This window comes from Rhipicephalus microplus, chromosome 3 (assembly GCF_043290135.1).
Source record: "Rhipicephalus microplus isolate Deutch F79 chromosome 3, USDA_Rmic, whole genome shotgun sequence".
NCBI lineage: Eukaryota > Metazoa > Arthropoda > Arachnida > Ixodida > Ixodidae > Rhipicephalus > Rhipicephalus microplus.
In genome coordinates, this window is record NC_134702.1 from 49,048,846 (window position 1) to 49,072,395 (window position 23,550).

Sequence of the window (23,550 nt, forward strand, 5' to 3'; positions counted from 1 at the left end):
CGCTTAGCTGCGAAGCCCTCTCACGCATACCTGCGAGTCAGCTTAGCGCAGAACACGCCAATCTGGTATCACCCTCTGGCAATAGCCTCTTTCAACCTGTGTTAAACACCATGCGCGTTCAGCATTTCCGGTACGGCATGTAGGTATATATTATGCGAAGAGTTTAATGGTCAGTTGACCGATCAAAACAAGTTCGGGTGCTATACGTGACGCCACGTGGCAAAAAAAATAAGGAGTGTTCCACACTCGCCATCATGGCAGAACGATGCGAGCACACCCGGAGTTTGCATGCACGTCAACACCCGATTGAGTGGACGGGGTGACAACCGACGCTGTAGCTGAGTTGGTATGAGCATCGAGCCTGTAATCCGAAGGTCGCAATGTTCGATCCGGCGAGCCGCAAGTTGTCTTTTCGTCCAGTATATTTTCTTCACGTCAGTGTCCCAGTTACTAGAACACACTTGCGGTACAATTAACGTTTCCTGTGAATTTTTTTCTCCTCATTATCTACTGGTTCCTGCCAGTGTAAAGTTGTCTTTTCGTCTACATTATTTTCGTCACATCGGTATCTCGATTGCTACAATGCACTTAAACAGTGCAATTACCATTCCCTGTAAATTCCTCCACTCCATTGTCTGCTGATTTTCATTAAAAGTCTGTCAAACAAAGAAGCAATACCTCCGGAAATTTTCTTTCCCCCCACCCTCCTAACTTGGTATACAACAACACACGTAAGCCATGACGAAGGACAGAACTGGGGGATCACCAGCTCACCAAAATCGCAGTTAAATTACTCGTTGGGAAAAGTTCCCGTTCTCTCGCTGAAATATGAAGTAACACGTGATTAACCGAAAACGTCGCACTATGTTGACCATATAATATATGACACTATACCTCCACAGCCTAGGAAAACACACCTATCCGTTTTGTTTGCCTTCTTAGCCCGCCGGGAAAGCCCCTCGTCACAATGTCCGGAAGGATTTTACAAAAGCCACACAATTTCCGATGGCACGCATTCATGTCTGCTTATTCTTTACTACAGCGGCAGCGGTGCTTGATATACAATTCGCAAAAAAACACACCGGTGCTTTAATCATGATTATGATCCAGTTTATCATGGTTAACATGCCTATCCGACTCTTGAGAGAATATAGAAAGCAAAATATTCCTGCCAGCATATACTCACGCGAATAACTGTTTTTTTTTTCTCCTCTCGGGGCTTCTGCTTGTTTTCGGAACGAACGGCTGCCCACCGTGTTGAATAAGATCTTTTCTTGGCGCCTCGGCGTAAACAAAAAGACCAGCGCTCCACTGCCACTAGTGGCCCATTTACTCAGATTCTGTCTGGACCTGTAATTCTGTGCCACATGTGCCAAAATGCTTAAGAAATTGGCAATATCAATATATACGCGGTCTTACGCGCAACGATCACAATATTAATATGGGACACACCGTAGTAGAGGGCTGCGGAATTTTGAACAATATAGTGCCTATCGTCTTGTGTGCCTCTCCCTGTACAATAACGTGAGTGGTCTATAACCTGCACTGGTTTTGCACAGTGCACACATGGGCCTCTCGCATTTCGCCTCCCTCAAAATGTCCTTACCGAAACCGAACCCACGAGCCTACGGTGCTGGTCAGCAGCCCAGCACCGTATAACCGCCAAAACACCCCGGCGAACTCTGACCATCATTACTGCCATCATTACGGTCACCATGAGAATCGCGGCCAGGTCGAATAGGCAAAACGTGGCCAAAAATCAGCAAAACTAGCCAAAACGTATAGCGAACCAACGCAAATGCCAGATAAAAGTATCCACGCTCGCGTGGAAGCAATTGCGTTATTTTTTTATTTGCACAATTATAAGTCCCAGTCACTGGGCGAAAATGTAACGATGTACAGTATGGCTCCTTCAAAATGAGAACTGCTGTGCGCCGCGGTGGTGTGGTGGGTAAGGTGCTCACCTGCTGACCTGACGGTTGCGGCGGTCGCTCTGCTATGGAGACGAAATGTCAGAAGACTGTGCGATGTCATGACACTTTAGGTAACACAAGACGGTCGAAATTTCCGAAGCCCTCCACTACGGCCTCTCTCATGATCATATCGCGGTTTTGGGACGTAAACCCCGTAGTACTATTATTATCAGTTAATATCAGTACCAAGATCCACCTTTGATAAAAAGAAAACCACAATTATACTAATGGGAACGTTTGAAACTAGATTTACGCGTTCTCCATGCCCTATATTTCCATTTGCATCAGACGTGCTTGTCGTTGGCCGAATGTGCTAAGTACATCATTAAAACGAAAATGAAATTTCTAGTACTCTTGCGGCGATACTAAAAGGCAAACAATGTATCGATGGATATGTTCGCTATAGCTACCTTATCTAACAAGTGGGGTGCATGCGTGTACACGTGTGTGTGTGTGTGTGTGTGTGTGTGTGTGTGTGTGTGTGTGTGTGTGTGTGTGTGTGTGTGTGCGTGTGTGTGTGTGTGTGTGTGTGTATGTGTGTGTGCGCGTGTGTGCGTGTGTGCGTGTGTGTGTGTGTGCGTGTGTGTGTGTGCGTGCGTGTGCGTGTGCGTGTGTGTGTGTGCACGGGTGCGTACGTGCGTGCGAAATCACTTCATGGACGTGTAGGCATGTTATCAGGCATGTGTTTTGCTTACTGTTTCATTCAACTCAATATTAAACATATTCAGTTTCCGATGCACTCGATCTGCGCTAAGTCAGCGAATTCTTCACTAGAGTGAGCTCACGAATGAACACTTGACGGGCAGAGAAACCAAAATAAGCCCGGGATTCCAAGTCCCGTCGACTCCACGTTCGGATACATCCATCGCGTCATCGAGCAGAACGAAGCGCACGGTCGGGGACCTCAGTTCTGAGGACCCGTAGGCGAAATGCGAGGGCAGTGCCTTTTCGTACACCTTGCAGGGCATTCCCACTGCACGTACGTGTTGAAAATTTTTTTCTCACGAAAACTGGGCTGAGAAGTTGCTCTCACCAGCATCGGGGCCCTAGCTGCTGGCGTGCAAAGGACACACGGCCAGGCAGTGGTGAGAAAGGTGGTTACACCTTAGGGGGGAGGAGGGTGACTGCAACGGAGCACTACTACAGAACGGGCTGTGCCACGAAAACAAATAATCGTGCAAAAGAACAAAAGCGGCAGGCAGCCGAGTGATGCACCCGCGGCCTCACAAAAACTAGAGGCAACAGTCAAGCGAGGAAAAGGAGAGGCGGCGCTGCGCGGCTTCTCTTTTTACCGCCCGCGAGCGCGCAGCCGGCCGCCTCTATTTTCGGGTGGGACTCCCCGGGCCCAGTGGCGGTGGCTGGCGTTGGGCTTCCTCGGGGCAGACGTCACGTTCCCATTATATGGAGAAGTGAAGGGGGGCACCCGTCCTCTCTCCACACCCGGCCACTAGGGGCGATCTCGCAACTCCGATCCTTCTTGTGAGGCGCAGCACACCCTACCGTGGGACGCTTGCGAACAGACACCTTGCCCGTAGGCATCGCGTTAACCACCGGCCAGCTACGAGCCAGCAAGGTGAGTTCACGTCCTTCGATAGAACCGCGACGCAGGTGCGTCTGCGTTTTCAACGTCCTGCTGGACTTTGTTGACCCGGCTGAAGTTTTGAAGCGGTTTGCAGCGGACGGTGAACAATTGCGCGAACGGCGCGCTCCGAGAGAACCGCGAGACAACTTGGATGCTTACCCGTCGGCTACTGGATATCGAGATGCACCTGAACTGCAGACCAAGCTACTAGACAACCGATGTGAGCGTGCTGGTAAAGCAGAACTGAAGACTAAAAAAACTAATGCCGGAGAACACCAGTCCACATCTCGTTTCAGCGTCTACGGTGACCTAACCTTCAGGAGATCTGATGAAGAGGGATTAATTCGCTAATATTGCATGCGAGAGAAAGTGTTCGCAAACGGCAAGTCTTATCACAACACTTTAGAACACTGTGTTGTCATTCTAAACATAATCTGATGTTGCCCACCACAGGTTGATGGCTGTTGGCGACTAGGTGGGTCGTCACTTATGCGCGATATCTCAACATTCGTACGATATTTTTCCGTGACTACGGGCGAAATTTATTAAATGGCCTAGTACTGAAAGCGATACTCTGCTACAATTTGGTCGAAGCATGTCATATGTACAAACAACTCCACCTTCATTGGAGGCAATGGACTTCCTGCGTCAGTCCCTTCACTGCAATCGACTGCCTTCACTGCCGAGGCTATATGCAGCGCAGTCATGACTGCACTTATGCCGACCTTACTCGTGAACTTATTGTAGCTGAGATGTTCTGTGAACGTAATTACTTTAACGTTTCAGGGGTATACATACGGTCATAGCACGCTGTCAGAAGGTACAACGCACCTGAAGACAGGATCCGAAGCGAAGATTTCCTACGGCGTTCGCAACGCGAACGCCATCGTCTGTCAATTTTATCCCGTTCCGGATAAGAAAAAGACACACGAACAAATAGATGAGACACACCAATTGTTGTAATTATACAATGATTCACTTTTTTTTCCTCTTGTGTTATTGTCCGTTACGTGCAGTCTAATCTCAACATCAACAATTCGAAGTCGACCCTTTAGGTACGCTTCAACCTAAATCACGATAAAACAACGTGTGGACTACGTTGACGTACGGGAGCACACAGCTAAACTGCCGCAACAGACATTTATCGTGTCTATTAACGTGTACGCACTGCGATGCAGATTTATTACATCATACCATGATTTAGAGCGCCATCGGCGCAGTGATAACCAGCTACCTACTGCGGCATGAAAAACACCTGGACTCCAAGCTCAGCGCCGTCTGCGCAACCTTAGCAGTAGAAAATCCGCCTTGTTTGTTTTCGCAGACATCAACGCCTGAAACTATGCGGGCTCACTGACTGGGGGGCTTCTGGAAGCCCGCTCGCGAATACGAGCAAGAAAACCTAAATGGGTCGAGGGGGGAGCGCGCCAGAAACGCTTCGCTTGGTGGCTCTGCTCGCGTCATAGTAGATTGGCGCGAGGAATACCCATTCGGAAACGTAAGCACTCGCCGAGCGTGGATGACAGGCCCGGGCTACTTTAGTTACGCGTCGTTAAACTTGCGAACGGCGTAGAACTAACCTTAAAATGTTTGAACGGCTGCTGATCCTTAAGTGACTCGGTTGCAGAGAACGGCACTGCCGACCTCACCTTTCGTAATAGTATGTTAGAAACAACTTTTATTGAAACGGCAAGTGTTAGAGGAGTTGACTCCCCTCCCTTAGATGGCAGCTAGGAGTCCTTGGGCCCTAGCGGCATCTTCGGCTTGCCTGATGACCTGTAGTTGGTCCTCGATGCTTGAGCTTAGCAGCGCGGTCTCCCACTGCTCCGTATTCATGTATGTGTTTGGCCCCTTCACGATGTTGGGGCAAGCCTAACACTTGCCGTTTCAATAGTATGTTAGAATTTTTTTTTTCTTACTGTCTGCCCCTCTCGTCGCACATAGCAATGAGGCAACAAGCACGATGAAATACCTTACACATCAATAACTACGAGAGACATTTCCATTGTTCGCAGGAAAGCACAAGCAGAAGTACTACTACTACTACTACTACTACTACTACTACTACTACTACTAGCAGTAGCAGTAACAGAAGTAGCAGTAGTAGTAGTAGTATCAGTAGTAGTACTAACAGAAGTAGCAATAGTAGTAGTAGTAGTAGTGTTGGTGGTAGTATCAGTATTAGCAGTAACAGAAGTAGTAGTAGTAGTAGTAGTAGTAGTAGTAGTAGTAGTAGTAGTAGTAGTAGTAGTAGTAGTAGTAGTAGTAGTAGTAGTAGTAGTAGTAGTAGTAACAGCAACGGGTCAATCTCGGGATAATCCTGTTTCATCCCCTACTTATATTGCTTTGCATCTCGTTTTCACTAGCTGGACGATCACAGCTGTAAGTTTCAAGACAGCTGCCTATTTGTAAATACTTTTATTAGTCTCACTTGCACATTTTCTATAAAAGTTCTTTTTATCATCTTTCTCTTCACTCTCTTCTCGAATATTTCAATCCCATTCCCTATCTATATGCAGACTAGCATACCAGCGGTATATAGACGCCAGCGAAAATATCTGTTTTTCTAATGAAGTCTCTCTCTCTCTCTCAAGACAGCTGGAAATCGCATCGTGAGATTGCGGTGAACCCCTTAACAAATAAGCAACGTAATTACTTTAATGTAATCGCATCATAATTGGAATGAAAAAAAAAAGGGGCTTAAGAATTGCGACCAAAGCATCACAGTGCAACAAAAAATACCGCGCACACTGTATCAAACCAGCGGTTGGAAATTTAGCCTACCGATTAATTCGCTCTACATGAAGCCTAATTGATTGATATGTTGGGTTTAACGTCCCAAAACTACCATATGATTATGAGAGACGCCGTAGTGGAGGGCTGCGGAAATTTCGACCACCTGGGGTTCTTTAACGTGCACCTAAATCTGAGCACACGGGCCTACAACATTCCCGCCTCCATCGGAAATGCAGCCGCCGCAGCCGGGGTTCGATCCCGCAACCTGCGGGTCAGCAGCCGAGTATCTTAGCCACTAAACCACCGCGGCGGGGCTACATGAAGCCTGAACCCACTGATTTGCCTAACTTTTTACCGTTTCTTATGAGGCCGAGTGAAAGAAAAATGGGATGACGTCTGCGGTAGATCACACATTGCAACAAATTGCAACGTTCTGGCACTGCCAACTGAAATGTGCGGCTCGGTGACGAAACCCGCCGCTCTTAGGAGCAGTTGATGTGGCTGCCGATAGCATCGCATGTGAAAGAAGCACGGCATTAAATCAAATCCACAGGACTTTTAAATTAATAAATATGCAGCGTTTCTTAGGGAACTTCGGCGACTTTGAGCGTGCGTATCTATCTATCTATCTATCTATCTATCTATCCATTCATCTATCCATCCATCTCGCTGCTTATACGATTTTAGCTCTCCTGGCCGTTTGGATAATGGGATCTATAACAAAACTGGTATGGCATAGCATGACTGTATGACGAGCATAAGTGACTACTCATAACATAACATGAAAATCATGGTATGTATGTCATGATTGTCATGATTTACGTGTCATGGTCTTGCTGCTCCTACGGTGGTGTCGTTCACATCGCATATTGCAGAACTGTTATGGTATGACATCTCTACATGGCAAGCACAAGTGACAAGCCCTCACATGTAAATCATGACATGCGTGTCATGCAAGTCGTGGCTACACGCCACGCTCATGATGCGCTCGTGGTCGTTTCGCTAGATTTACATATACCAAATTTGGCATTGCGTGACGTGAATGGATGACGGAGGTTTATCACTGGCGCAAACAAGACAATCATGACATTCGTCCATGTAAGAACATGAATAGATGCCACGCTCATGATACGCTCGTGGCCATTTTGCTAGCTTCCCATAAACCAAATGTGGTGTTACGTGACGTGAATAGTTGACAAAGGTATATCACTGGTGCAAACAAGACAATCATGAGATGCGTCCATGTAAGAACATGACTACATACCACGCTCATAGCGCGCTCGCGGCTGTTTCGCAAGCTTCCCATCTACCAAATCTGGTACTACCTGACGTGAATAGACGACGAAGGTAAATGACACGTCCGAACATCAGAAATTAGAGGAGCCATATTTAAACGAAAAAAGAACACGGCGGCAGGTGAAGATAAAATCCCCAATAAATCAGAAGATACTGCTAATCTGCGATGGACATTCGTTATTGATGACTGAACAGCTCCACAACACTGGTTCAGTACTTTTTCTCCTGCACTTATGCACTGGCTAGCGTGTGTTTTTAAAAAGTTCCCCTAATTGATATCTTTTAGCCACCACCATCATAATTTAAAGCTCGGCGTAGCATTACCATCACACCCCAGCTACACACTGCGCGGTGGATTTGAGGATATTGCTTTTTCAACAGTATTATCTCGTTTTTTTCGTCATGTCACTCGAAGAGCAGGTGGCGGGATGGTGACATGCGGCGAGATTCAATAAAAAAAAAACAGGCAGTCTTTATTTTTAACAATGTGAGACGAGTTTGACTAGGGTGCTTTACGAATGCACTTTCATCTCCGAAAACTGCCTCATTGCGACACGGCAAGCAATCGCACAAGAGACGCGCCAACTGGCGCGAAGCCACCGAAAATAAAAGTCGCGGGGCCTGCGAAGCGACGGCGCTTTAACATCTGCGAAAGAAGAAAGGGCCGCCTCCCCTCTCGTTATCTATTATTTACGTGCGCAGTCACGTCAGCGCACAAATAGTTAAAACAGTCAGAACAGTTATAACCGGCGAAAGCTTGGATGCCCGATCAGCAAAGGTTTATCGCACTGCCGCTCGTCGAACACTATTTTGCTGTCCTCGCTGCGTAGAAAGCCTCCCCTGAAAGTCCAACGCAGTCACGACGTAGACCGCGCGAGTGCTTAACCAGCTTAACTACACGTTTACAGAACATTGGTTATTATTTTACGTCATGACAGGGTTCGCAGCGGAAATACTGTAACGAATAAGGCGTCTTCGTCCGCTAACTCTCGCAACTTTTAAACGAAGGACGTCAACAATGACAGTCGCTCTGCTTAGCTTTCAAGCACTTCTTGGAACCGAACACGATCAGACACATGAGCACGCGATCCGGAAACCGAAGCAAATAAGACATTCTAGTAGCTTACTCGTCATGTTGACATGTGCTTCAGTCCAAGTCATCTAAAGGAGTAAACTCTACCATCCCAGACTTCAAGCAAACGTAATGAATTCTTACAATCTAAAAGACTAAACGCAATAGCAAAAAGAAATAAGAAATAAATGCAAGTGGGTCGTTGAACAGCTGTTACCGGCGCTTTTCGGAGGAGAGTAAAAAATCCAAAAGAAAAAAAAAAGCTTTACTCTGGTGTTACGAATCATCCCATTACTGACATAAAGAGAACACGCACACAATCTTATTTATCTTACTTATTATTTAGTGGCTTGCAGCTCTATCACTCTTTCATAACTCGTTAGTAAGAAGCAATAGTTGCAAATACTTGCTGGCTGACTGTCATGGCTACATTCCGCATTGTTCCATAAATTATAGACTAACGTTATGTGCACGGCACCATTCTTTAAATTATATTAACCAGAAAGAGAATCTCCCTCTATCTTGCTTTATAATTACGTCTATTAATAACATTGACCTGGAGCGAACTTCATAAAGAACAATTGTTATCAAGTCTTGACAGCTTAAAACTTGAGAAGAGTCTTTTTTTCGTCAACCTTCATGTGCGTGAAAGGTGTGCAGTTTTAAATTGCAGCAAACTCGCCCAAACCAGTACGCTACTCGGTGTCCACGAAAGAGGTGTTTGAATAGTAAACAGAGGTGAAAACTCTTCAAATAATAAAATCCTGATCCCCGATGATCGAAGAAAAGATGAGAATGCATAAAGAGCAACGCGGCTTGTAGAAGACATGTACTTGCAACGCAGAATTGAGCTTCAGTAGCTCTCTTTACGTCCCGAACTGCACCTGGAAGATAACACTCTTCGCCAACTCGGAATGGGAGACATTATTCTTCATCATGAGCTTCTTACTGACGCAACTCTGCCACAGAGACTATACACGCTGTCATTTCTCCATCGTCTGACGTAATCCATTACAAAACCTCTCCGTTTGTCTTCTGCCCAAATTTCTGAAGAATGAATCCGCAACTAACGCTGCAATACAAAACTGTTGCATCTTTCTTTCCTATCCACCTTCCAGCCTGATACCCGTTGAACATGACTCCATGCTCGACGCCCATTGAAAAACACTATTTATTCTAAATCTGTTCAACATCGACAAAGCCAACAGCATTGCCTTAGCTGAATAAGTTTTTCCGAGAACTTTTTCGGCGAATCGGTATATGTTCATGCTTTAGTACCGGTGTCTCAAACTCAGTTAAGCCAGCAGGCCGCAGTCACGCAATTTAGTCTTGTAAGGACCGAGGCAGTGGTGAAGACACGAGAAGGAGGAAGAGGGAGTGGGGGAGGGGGGGGGAGTTTGCACAGTTTGCCTGAAAATACGGCCATTTGAAAGATAACTATCCTATATATCGCATATACAGGTCATTTCAGAAGAACATTCGGTGCCTGGATTTCAAAATGTCGATAAAAATCTCGAAAATGACTGAAATCTGTACGCCGATTATGAAATACAGTTTTTGTTTACGTTTACATTTCAAACAAGTCGAACACGTAGGATGTCACACGGAAGAATGCCTTCAACCAGTCAGGTTTGTGTAGCTTACCAACGTACTTAATAAGAACATTAAACAAAAAATGAGGCAAAGACAGTCGTATGAGGGCCGAGTGTTTGAGACCCCCGATTTAGAGGCTAAAAAAACACACAAACAACAAGAAAGGACAATGAGACTGAGTGACAAAGCAGGCGCTCTGTCACATCTACTTCTCATGTGGCCTGTGGGTTTCGTAGCGCCAAAAAAAGTTACACCATAAAAATGTGTAAGTTGTCAGAACTTGCCCCGTCGCGGTGGTCTAGTGGCTAAGGTACTCGGCTGCTGACCCGCAGGTCGTGGGATCGAATCCCGGCTGCGGCGGCTGCATTTCCAGTGGAGGCGATAATGCTGTAGGCTCGTGTGCTCAGATTTGGGTGCACGTTAAAGAACCCCAGGTAGTGAAAATTTCCGGAGCCCTCCACTACGGCGTCTCTCACAATCATATGGTAGTTTGGGGACGTTAAACCCCTCAAATCAATCAAGTTGTCAGAGCTTGTCAGAAGAATACGGCAGCACGTTTTATAGCAGGTTTCGCTATGTTATTTTTATTGAGACAGAACCACATAATTTTTTTATTTTATTTTATTAGGTCAGCCGTTTTATTTCGACTGTGCAATAGCGTTTAGTCCTGCAGTTCCCGCGTCCAACTCTGCACAATGAAGCTTAAAACAAAGTTTTCATTTTTTGTTTATCGTCCTTGGTAAAGTATTTGAAAAACAGAGGCAACAAATTGACGTTCAAGCTTGAAAACTATCAGAGACGTCATAATTAATTTTGTTCTTAGTTTATTGAAATATCTATAGTTCATTCATTGCGGCATAAAAATTAAGCTATGGGCGTTACATGAAGTTATTTTTCAATAAATAAGCATTCACAAGTAATAAATTCCCCTTAGCATATATAAGACAACGCGCACAAGAGTGGTAAACAACCTGAGCAAAAGTATACAAAAGCGTCCTTATTTTGTTGCTGTTGTCATTAGTTCAACATGCATATGAACGCTACGCAGTTTGGCAACGCTGTTTCTTCAGCTGTTTCCCAACTTGAACACATTGAGATTTCTCGGTACTGATAAGGACACCGAAGCAAAACAATGAATCGGTTAATATTGGCAAATTCTGCTCTGAAAACTCCAATTTCGTTAATTTCCTCAATCATAGATTGACTGAAACATTATCATACATTTTTTTTTAATTTCGCGCCCAAAATACTCACGCGTGATGACACACACTGAAAATTGGACTGTTCGGCGACCTTGATTCAATGAAATACTTAGAAACTTGGTATGCCATGTCTATGTCACTATTAGAGCATATTGTGCTCCGATTTTACCGATTAGAAACTACAGAGGACCTAGGAGGCGCCGTCACGACGTATGGTGCACGAATTTAAAGGTGGCATCAGCATTCGCAATTTTTTTTGCACAATTTTTCGCTCACTGTCTTCCCGTGGCAAGCATGGTGATTTAGTAGTTGTGAAAAAATAACTTCCTAAAAGAAAAATCATTAGTATCTGTTTAGTGTCCCTTTAACATGTAGGCCTACGTGTGCGTGAATACGCACAACAGCTAATGTAAAGACGCATTGTTCTTTTCTCTTTTTTTTCTCATGCACAGTAAAGTTGACAGTTTGGCGAGTTAGTGATAGTTCGTGTTTACGTGTGAAGAAGCGCACCGACACAAGGCCTAAATGTAACGAAACGACAGGACTGGCATGCATGTATAATAATCTCGTTTTAAAATAAACTAGTTTAGAGAACAGTAGTTTTTCAGTAGTTTCGTTTATCTTGTGTCATGCCTCCATGCGGTGCTTCACACGTAAACATGAAATTCTCATACATTACCCCGCCCTCACGCGCGCACGCACACGCGTACACAGAGTCATGTAATTTCCTGTAAAGCGTGCTTTGTCTGTACAACACACGTGTGCTGCGGCTTAGCAAACTTACTAAAGGCACTAATGCAGTTCACGTTTTTCTCCGGCGTGTTAACTATTATCGCAAAACTCACAAGTGATACAAAAGTATGTGACGTCACACGTTTTTTTCGGCTACGTGGCGAAGCAGCCACATATATCAATATATGGAGACACTTTCAAACGTCCCAGGGTGAGTTGCGTGTTACGAAAATATTGGAAAGAGGAGCATCCTCCTTCCAACACAAGGTCGACTAGACACAGACACAGCTTTTTTTTTCTTACGCCAATATTTGCCAAAACCAAATCTCGCATGTACAGTTTTTTTTCCGCGCACCATAACCGAATATAACTATCTACCTGTTCACGTCGTACAATCGAAGAACTTAAAAGAATTAAAAAACCATTTCTCTTGATATTGAGTATAAATAGCAGCAGAGTTTAAACATTTCTTGCAATTGTGTAGTGAATCCCATTCTGTGTGTAGTGCCCTGTTATTCTCCTAAGAGTTTTTTTTTTTTCGTAGTTATCACATGTGTACATGTTTTTGCGAAGCAAGCGTCTTGAACTGTACATTTTTCTTCTTGCATTGTTAGTCTTTTGTGAATGCTTTGTCACTGTATTATTGTAATTCCCCCTCCTGCATGAGCCAGCATATTGGCCTGCAGTATCGATAAATAAATAAATAAATAAATAAATAAATAAATAAATAAATAAATAAATAAATAAATAAATAAATAAATAAATAAATAAATAAAAATTCTACGAAAGTAATCACCGTACCACTTTAGCAAAGGGACATAAAGATAATTACAAAGACAGCGCTTACACTTTCTAGCAATACCTTTCAACGGTAAACTTAGTGCAACTATTGTTTTGAAAGGATGATGTAAAAATTCAAACCAACTAAGAGTAAATCTTAAATGTCGTTTTTTTAATGTGCTAGCAATGATCACCAAGTAGCAATGACGCTCCACTACTGAGCACTCAGTCGCGGGTTTAGTCGCTGGCAAAAGTGGCCAGGAGCACAGTAAAAATAAAAACAAAAAAACAACCATGAACTCAAAATTAAGTGTGCTGCAAAGAACAGCCCGCTGTCGAAAACGATCCATAAATCAACACTCCAAAGTGTACTGTGAGAGAGGCGTGATCAGATCTTGTCGAGTGCGGGCATTTCGTGGAAAATCACGACAACGTCATCGGCAAGTTTAATTCCCCGGCTGATTCCGCATGACTAAATCACATTTACAGCATCACGGCTTCTCTCATGGCCGCAGTGTTACATTCGTCTTTAATGGACCAATTTCCCTAACCAGTGTTCCTTGTAAAATGTTAGAACATATAATTTACTCCAACCTTGTCTCATTCCTAGAATCAAATTCTTTTTTTACTCCCTACCAGCACGGATTCCGAAAAAGTTACTCATGTGAAACCCAACTTCTTTATTTTACTGATGACATAGCATCGGCTTTAGATCGCGGCTCACTTGTGCATTGCATTTTTCTTGACTTTCAAAAAGCTTTCGATAAAGTACCTCACCAATTACTCCTCCTGAAAATTAGTGCCTTAAACATTGACCCGAACATTCTTAAATGGATTGAATGCTTTCTGACTAATCGCACTCAGTTTGTAACAACTAATGGCTATAACTCACCTCTTTCTAAAGTAACCTCCGGCGTACCCCAAGGTTCCGTATTAGGCCCTTTACTTTTTCTTATATATATTAATGATCTCCCAGACAGCATTAACTCCGCTGTAAGGTTATTTGCAGATGATTGTGTAATTTACCGCGAAATAAACAATGAATATGATAACCAATTTCTACAGTCAGACCTTGACACTGTCTCAACCTGGTGCAATAAATGGCTTATGACTCTCAACTCTAACAAATCTAAATGCATGTCAATAACCCGGCGATCTATTTCTCCCCCCCTGTACCTACAGAATTAACGCCGTTCCCCTCCAGCATGTCTCTTCATATAAGTACCTCGGCGTTTACATTACCAACAATCTATCTTGGCACACGCATGTTACCTACATCTGTAATAACGCTAACCGAACGCTAGGATACTTACGCCGCAACTTTTCTCGCGCTCCGCTGTCCCTCAAAATTCTATTATACCGATCACTAATTCGCCCAAAGCTTGAGTACGCGTCCGCTATATGGGATCCCGTGCAGCAAAATTTAATTAACGCGTTAGAATCTGTTCAGAACCGCTCAGTTCGGTTCATTTGTTCTAATTATTCCCGTACTGCTAGCATATCAGAAATGAAATCTAACCTTGACCTACCCAATTTAACTGTCCGGAGGAAACTGGCGCGACTGCATTTTTTGCATAAGATATTTTTTCACAATCCATCAATGAAGCGAGACCTCATTTCACAACCGTCATACCACTCATCGCGCATTGATCATCAGCATAAGGTTGCCATTCCGTTTTGCCGCACCAAATTCTTTTCAGCAGCCTTCTTACCGAAAACAGCCGCCGATTGGAACCACCTTCCCTCTTCCGTTGTAACAATAACAGACCCTTTGTTATTCAAGACTGCAATTTCTCAGCAATGCTTGTAACTATACGCAGTTTCTATTATCTATCTTTGTCTTGTATGTGCTTGAATTCTTATACATTTTTAGTTGACTTATGTTGCCTTCCCGATTTGCGCATCTGACACTTGTTTCTTTATTTTGTCTTTTTTTTTCTTGTGTGTTATAAATGTTGTACCCACCCCCTCTGTAATGCCCTACGGGCCCTGAGGGTATTCTAATAAATAAATAAATAAATAAATAAATGAAGCGAGCAGTGTCACGCGGTGCACAATCGCTAGTTGTTGATTGATACGTGGGGTTTAACGTCCCAAAACCACCATATGATTATGGGAGGCGCCGTAGTGGAGGACTCCGGAAATTTCGACCACCTGGGGTTTTTTAACGTGCACCCAAATCTGAGCACACGGGCCTACAACATTTCCGCCTCCATCGGAAATGCAGCCGCCGCAGCCGGGATTCAAACCCGCGCCCTGCGGGTCAGCAGCCGAGTACCTTAGCCACTAGATCACCGAATCGCTCGTCGCTGTATAGCTGCTCCGCGCTAACCGCTATTTCTAGGATCGCCGCCGCCACCGGCGTGACATTGCAGCGAGCTTCTATGTTGACGCGCGTCGCAGGGCTCGCTTGTTTACACGCTCTAACTGCCCGACCAGGCGTCGACATCCGCCACCTGGCTTTTTACCGGGGCAATCAAGGCCGCTCGTTTGCCCCACTTGGCACGTGATTTGGACCACGCTCCGGAAGGGTCCAGTCTGTCAGCTTTTTTTTCTCATTTTTTCTCATTCCCTTCTATTGTTGTTTTGTTTTGTTTTGCTTGTTCCAAGGCAAGCAAGAAAAACACGAGGGACGTCTTTGTACTCTTTTTTTTTTCTTACTCAGGGACGCGGAATATTACTCGAGTGTACCAACGAGCTGACGGGGACAGGTTGCTCGAATTGATAGTTTTGTGAGAGCCGGTAAAAGAGGAGAGAAATTATTATTATTATTATTATTATTAGTAGTAGTAGTAGTAGTAGTAGTAGTAGTAGTAGTAGTAGTAGTAGTAGTAGTAGTAGTAGTAGTAGTAGTAGTAGTAGTAGTAGTAGTAGTAGTAGTAGTAGTAGTTGTTTGACACGCCAAGACCTGGACTTAATTATGATGAATGCCGTAGTGGAGGGATCCGGGAAATTTAGACCACCTACTCCTCATTAAAGGGGTACCGACAGGAAATTTTTCACTAGCTTCTGATAGCTTTATGGTATACGTACTACTACCTAGCGGCGAAAGAGCGGACGGCACGCCGCTCTTCATGTGTGAGTTCAAGAAATTTGACGTATTGTCTAGTTAGCCTTCCTACACCTTTCCTATTTTCTTCCTCTCTTTCTATTTCTTACTGCACCATCTCGCTATAACCTTGAGTCATCAAACTTTGCCATTGCGCATAATTAGCCCATAACTTCAGCTAAAGTGGCCGTGTTTCCATCTTGTCCTGTTAAACATATTGGGACCGTGGGGCTGCCCGTCACACTTACGAAAATCAACGAAAGCGATGTTGCACTTTCTCAAGGATACCGCACTTATTCGCCGTCTGTGATATCAAACGTGAGATTGTTACGCCGATGGAAACAGTAGCCTTTCTTTCCTCCATAAATTTCTTTCCCTCCCCACTCGCCCCGTTTTCTCTCTCTTGTCCTGTGCCATTTTGCGCAGCACTATTGATTAACTTCGTTGCTAAATGTCGCCATTCAATTTAAAACGTATTGCAAAGACACGCAGAAAAGATGATGCTGAGTCAAGGTACACGTGATCACAACGACAACATTGGACATCACAATGCTGGTACGTGCACCGTAATGTAAGATTTAGAGCTAGATAATACCACTACAACGTGCAAGAGGAGCTCCTACTACAGCGAAATCACTTAACGCACGCAAATACGGTTATTTGATCCCGTTTGCTTTCTGCGTACAGATTGTACCCAGAAAACAAGACGACAAAGAACGCGACTTTCATTTCGCAAACCTAAACACGTTGTAGGAAATTACGTAATGCTGCATTATGACTGCCATGTCCACTCTGTATAGCAAATTGAGTCGATTTGCGCCTCAACTGCAGGCAGTCCCGTGGCCAGAACACAAACGCCAGGTATTACGTCATTCACAGAGGGCGGTTGCGACTTAAACTGCAAAGTCTCGTCGACCCTGCATAGCTTTCGCCATCGGTCATATATACCATGCTCAACGCACCGGTTCTCGTCTGACCCTGCATAGCCATGGCACATTGCAAATAAGGTGATTCTGGGAGAATAACAAAAAATGGAGACTTTTACACTCCAAAACAAAGATATTGTTTTGGAGGATGCCACAGCATTGGTTCCCAAAACTTTCATCACATGGGGTTCTTTATCGTATGCCTAAATTTAGGAACATGGGCGTTCAGCATTTCGCCAACATCGAAATGCGGTCACCGCGGCCGGGATTCGATGTCGCGGCCTTGTGGTCAGCGACCGATCACCGCCACCACTAGATGACCATGGCGTCCTACGTTAATGTCCTCCCCCCCCCCCCCCCCAACGCCACAGGTCAACGACTGGGTATATAGCGATATTTACGCAACTCCAGGCAGAACCTTGCTTATCATTCAAGTTGTATGGCCATGGATGACCAATGACGTCATACGCAGCATCTCTGCTCAGATCAAACGACCCAAAGCTGTTGCAAATAGACTGCCTAGTACAATCCACCGGCCGATTTTATCCCCATTTCAATGCTTTTCCGCTCTAAGTTCGAGATTTCGTTGTAATGAAGCAACGTTTCTGTGTCGTAGAAGTGGCGCGGGCCACATTACGCGATTGACCTGCCATCATAGCTTGTCTCTTGTGCTCGGTTGCTTATAGTGGGCAACGCGCTTGTCTCAGACACCCGAGGCCTAGCGAGCTGACACGTGCTCCTCCGAGGTGCCTCCTCTTGTGCCGGGAAACTAGCTTTCGCGAACGCTGATGCCACCGCCGCTGTAGGTGGTGGTGGTGGCGTGTTTAGAACAGTCGTACACCGCCACCGTATCGCCAGCCACCGTCGTCTGTGGGCGTGGGCGGGCCCTATTTGGAGTCCTGGCCCGTCTCCAGCAGCGGTTAGAGCGTCGACGACGAGAGGAGGGGAGGGCGAGCGAGGAAACCGGCGAGATTGAAACAAGGAGGCAGCAAAACAGTTCGGGACCGAGGCACGGTTGGTCCAGCCAAGCTCCGGTCGACAGCAACAGGAGTCTGCGCTCTGTTCTCGAGGCAGCAGACGCGTTCTCTTCCGCGGAAAAAGCAGTTCAGCGGCGCGTGTGTCTGTGTGAGGTGGTGTTCGGCAAGCAATTCGCTCTTTCCTTTTCTCTCTCTCTTTCCCTCGCTAGCCGGGCTTGCACTTTAGGCCAGCGGCTTTTCTTAGAACGCGCCAGGACGCAGTGTGGTGGAAGACGAACCACAGTCGTCCGACGTCTATCTCTCTCTGGGCCAGCCAGAAAATCTAGACGAAGCGGTGCTGGCTAGTCGGTTGAAAGCTGCAATATCAGCGTCCTTGCCATGTGCGCGAGCACGAAAGATCGCTTAAATGCCGGGTCCTCCGGCAACGTTCAAGGAGAAGCGATATGGGACATATTTCGGAACCATCTTCCTCCCCCTCACCCGACCTCTGTCGGTTTATTTTACGCCACAGTGAGGCTACCAAGCTGCACTTACTCTCAGAAACATTTTGTTGTTACCGACTGAAGGAGATATCTCAAGGCGCGTATGTTGCGTGTCATAGCGACTGAGTGCTTATCATGCGGCTCTGAATAGATGGAAAGGTAGGCTACGCCAAAACTACGTTTCAGAACAGTCACACGTGGTAGCAACCTTAATGTGTGCAGGGAGACGGTGCGGCCTCTGTGACTCCAGAAGACAAGACCCTCATGTTTCCCGTTGTTTATTGACAAAGTAAAACATACTAAGCAAAACTTTGATTGTTTAGTGGGGTCTAACGACCCAAAACCACCATATGAATGTAAGAGACGCCTTAGTGGAGGGTTCCGGAAATTTCGCCCCCTTGGTGTTCTTTAACGTGCACCCAAATCTGAGTACACGGGCCTACAACATTCCCGCCTCCATCGGAAATGCAGCCGCCGCAGCCGGGATTTGATCCCACGACCTGCGGGTCAGCAGCTGAGTACCTTAGACACTAGACCACCGTGGCGGGGCTACTAAGCAAAACTTTAGCCAGACACAACGTTGCCTCGATGTTTTACGTTCCGTGGCGCTTCGATGAAGCAGCCACCTAAATGGACATTTCTACGCCGTATGGTATGGTACGATCGGTTCACTAAATTTAGTGAAATAACTCAGCACTATCGAATGCAAAGGTAGGAGTACCTTCTGCTTCAACCTAAGCTAGATCGGGCCCAGTGTGATCCATGGCGGCAGCTACAAACACGCACTAGTAGACGAACCCGACATCATGCACCACATGTATCTCGATGTCTGTAGCAATAATCTATGCCAGTACTTGTACCGCCAGATCAACTCTCGATCATATCCTATAGGCACTTCCAGCATTAATCTGCGATTCTGGGGTAGCGGCTTCCAGTGAAGACCGTTGGGTGCTTTGGAGGACTGCGCAGCTCAGTTCGCGTCTGGACAAGCAGCTCTGGGCGATCCATCAGGAAGAAGAAGCTGCCGAGAGACAAGGTCTCTCCATTAGCTCTTATAAAGGAGACCAGCCCAGAAGTCAGCCGGAAATCATTAAATTTTACCTGTCTCTCTAACAGTGAGATTGTCATTGGGGTTCTCAATAGATATTTCATTCCATAGTACATATAATAAACATAATAAAGTCCCATCTACGTTTTCAACGCATCAAGTAGAGGCGGGTGAAATTTATCTTTTGAGACCCCAAGTAGCTACAAGGAAAAGTACTAAAACCCCTCCTCCCTTCAAACCTATGCCCTTCACTCCACCCTGTAAGTGATTAAACCGAGCATACAACTACGGCATATTTAGTCCACATTTTGTTTCATACTCTTTACATGTGACCCCCGCAAAAGTCATCTGCAGCCCCTTGCGGAGTACCGCGGCTTTGTGGACACTTGCAATCTTGTAATCCCCAACGTATTTCATGCGACGTCAGGAAGGAGGAATAGGAGGGAAAGGAAAGGCAGGGATGTTAACCAATCTGGAGCGACCGGTATGCTACCCTACACTGGGGATAGAGATGAGGGAGAATGGCGATTTGGGCTAGTTGGTTTGAATTCATGGTAATAGGGGCTGCAGCGCGAGCACGAAGGTGCTAGAAGAAACAGACGAAAGGCGAGGCACGGAAGGCAAAGAGGACAACACGAGCGCTGACTACCAACTGAATTTTATTATTCGCAGCACACATGCCTCGCCTTTCGTCTGTTTCTTCTAGCACCTTCGTGCTCGCGCTGCAGCCCTTATTACCATGAGGGATGAGGGAGTTAGAAAGACGGGAAAAAAACGAGAGAAAGGAGAGCTCGCACAGGCGTTGGGTTCACAAATGCTGATGACTTGGAACATGTCGATGCACACTGATTAGCGAAAGTCCGAAAAGACGCGGTTTTAGTCCACTGGAGTTGCACTGAATTATGGATGCTTCCTTGAATTCTTAGAAATGATGGTGATCGTTAGCCATATTTCTATGCGACGTCGGGGTTTGCGACTCTACAGTTACGTCAGCACATGACTTGTTTCATCGTGTATGTTGAAGAACTTCTGAAAATCAATGAGCATTTCGGTACGGGATTCGTATTTTTTTTTATTTTCTCGAGCGCATTGGCATAATCTCCAAGACGTATGCGCCTACATTCACGACGTAAAAAAAACTGAAGAGCATAAAAACTAAATCGACGTTAACCTTCTTGATATATTATTGGATGATGCTAGTGGGCTAAAGAAAGAAAGAAAGAAAGAAAGAAAGAAAGAAAGAAAGAAAGAAAGAAAGAAAGAAAGAAAGAAAGAAAGAAAGAAAGAAAGAAAGAAAGAAAGAAAGAAAGAAAGAAAGAAAGAAAGAAAGAAAGAAAGAAAGAAAAAAGCAGAGTTGTCGTGAAACACCAACACGAGCGAGCGAGAAAACTAAATCGACCGAAACCCAGTTGGGACGTGAGCGATGATCCAGAAACACGCGAAGGGGTACAAAAACAGTAATTCGAGAGATCCTCGAATAACCGACGCTAGAAGGCGCACGAGAAAGAAGGATGGCGAAAGGTGTTACGCAAGACTTGTCATCTCGACGACGAGGCGGGTCGCGCCTCGGTGAACGGGGTCTCCGCATTTTGGAGGGATTCAAGAAGAGCGCGAACGACAGGACGCCCAGTGTATAAAAAAAATAATATTAACCTGCTAGAGGAAAAATAAAACGGTGCTATCCTCGGTCATCGCCCCACGCATCTAGAACATCTGGAACGAATTGGATGTCGAGAAGCAATGCTGCTGACCCTTTTTGTTTATCAATTCGTTTCTTTCATTCTCCTTTTCTTGGACGGGTCTTAAGTGTCACAAGATAGCTTGCGACACGTCTGTCATTTTTATGCGCTTACGTGCGATATCACACCCCTCCTTCCATATTTTTTGTTCACGTGTTTTGCGACAAAGTGATAACCTCATTATAGAGGAGGCGACAAATGAATGGGGGAAAGACTTTGGTAATGAAAAAGAATTAAATAAGACGTGCTGGATTCTTTTTTGGAAAACCTAGGAGGGGCAGGCTCGCCACCAACGGGATTGTGGGAAGGCTGGAGGAAGGGGGAAGATCACGAGGCAGCTGGGCGCAGCCGCTGTTTATTCATAGCAAAAGGACGAGCCGGGCAGCCTGTCGGTACAGCAGCGGTGCGCCGACAGTTTGCCGAGAAGAGATCAGGTGTTGGACGCCTTCCCAACTGACTAAACCACACGTGTGAAACACTGTCGGTTCCCCATTTGGCAGGGCATCCGCCAAAACGGCAAAACGCCTCTTTGTAAGCCGAGGGTTTTATGAAGACCTGAACACACACACGCGTTGCAGCGCATGGCTTGTGGGCTCGGCAGTGCGCTTTCTCCATGTGGAGAGAGAGAGAGAGAGAGAGAAAGGGCACGCAGCTTCGTGTATCCGCTTGCCTTCTCCTTTCATAGGTCATTGGCTCATCACAAGTTGTCAGAGAAAAAAAAAACGCGGGCGATTTATTGCTTCACTTAAATGTCTCGCAGCGGCACTCGCTCCTGGGCGTTGGTGCACCTTGCATGGTGTATAGGTTAACTTTTTGTTTCGTTTCGCTTCCGACACGAATCTCAGAGGCCGACCAGAAAGCAGTGCGTCGTTTACATCCACCCCACCAGGTGTAGCAACGATGCCAGCTGCTGAAAAGAAAACGGTCTGCTCACTCAATGACACACTCAGGAAGTTTCCACTAACTATTCCGAATAATAAATGACTAATCTTGGGTAAACTTACGTTCGGATATTATATGCATCTAATATAACTACTAACTTGAACTTCCCGATGCGCTGTGGCAAGCGCTATAACGAAATCTCATGCTGTGCAGACATAATTCCAATAAGTAAAGCCCCGCGATCACAGCGTGCCAACTGGTGTACGTACAAAAAGTAACGGTAGCACTGCGGGGCAAACGTCTCGCGGCTGTGAGGAAACGCTTGGCGCAGAGATTCTATTCCTGGGCTGCTCGTTTCGTCTCCGTTTTTTTTTTTTTTTTTTGACACCTGACACCATATGCAAAGCGAAGTTTCTGAAGCACAGCAAAGGTGACCTGAAAACAAGGGCAGGCGTTGTGTACAACCTAAAGGTTGGTGCGCTCAATAACGAAGCCTCGGCATGAGCTGGCCACACTCGTTGCGTCATGGAAAGCGTGCAAAAAGCGAAGTGTTGCAGGGTTATGCTGATGTTTCAGTGAGAGCGTCACTCACAGAAAGCACTGAAATATTCCCCGAAAGGTGCACTGATGACAGTCAGTCTCTCTCTCTCTTCATCTCTCCCTAGCACATGACACAATAAAACAACAAACAGTACTTATATGCAGGGGCTTCACGTTGTAGTTGAGCTCACCCCGTATGTGACCACTCCCTGGGGGCTAAAGTATGGCACTCGTGGTGCAGTCGTGGGGAACATCAGAAGGTACACGGCTCATGTTTTAATCAACGATTATTCGTAATGAACCGATACGAGTGTGGCGCATTCGATCGCAAGAAATACCCGTTCGCTTGACCGTTCCGTGTTGCGAACAATTTTGTGTTTGCCAGCTGCGTTTGGCTGCTACGACCTTCAAAATGCAATTTCAGTGTTCCATCTCATACTGCTCAGGATTGTGGATCCTGTCGGTTGTGTGCCATCAAAATCTACAGTATGCGAGCTAAACGCTTGCTGTGCACTCATCCAGGTTTGCGTTTAAGCCATCATCGACAGATTCGAGCAACAGGCTGAGGCCTGTTGTCGGGACGCCAAACTTTTTTTGTCTAAAATCAGCTACACAAATGTGTATTTGTATTACAACATTCGACTACATCAAAACACGCCGCAGTGATTGACGCCATGACAATTAGCGAGTGCAATTTGATGGAGCAGCTACGCATTTTTTTTTTTTTTTTGGCGAGAGCTGAGCTCATATTTATTTTACAGTGAAACTGCATAAGACGAGGCAACATGTGGCGGTACGTGAGTGATGTAATGTAAACTATCGCGGTGTAATGTTAACATACGCTACCTCGAACTGTCTTCAAACTCGCCCTGCACTTCTTTTCCCGGTTTTGTTAACATATATATTTAGGGACAATACCCGCCACCGCATAAATTGCTACC

The 23,550-nt window shown here is 45.5% G+C and overlaps 2 protein-coding genes across 5 annotated transcripts in view; one reads left to right on the top strand and one right to left on the bottom strand.

The window, feature by feature from the left end:
* The window catches only part of LOC142803719 (carbonic anhydrase 1-like), a 121,939-nt gene that overhangs the window by 44,462 nt on the left and 53,927 nt on the right, over positions 1-23,550 (bottom strand). The window lies entirely within an intron of this gene.
* Positions 3,360-23,550, top strand: part of LOC119175260 (cytospin-A) — a 48,254-nt gene continuing 28,063 nt past the window's right edge. For both annotated transcript variants that reach the window (XM_037426380.2, XM_037426381.2), the window contains exon 1: positions 3,360-3,546. The gene's annotated coding sequence lies outside the window, so the exon portion shown is untranslated. The remainder of the gene's footprint in view (positions 3,547-23,550) is intronic.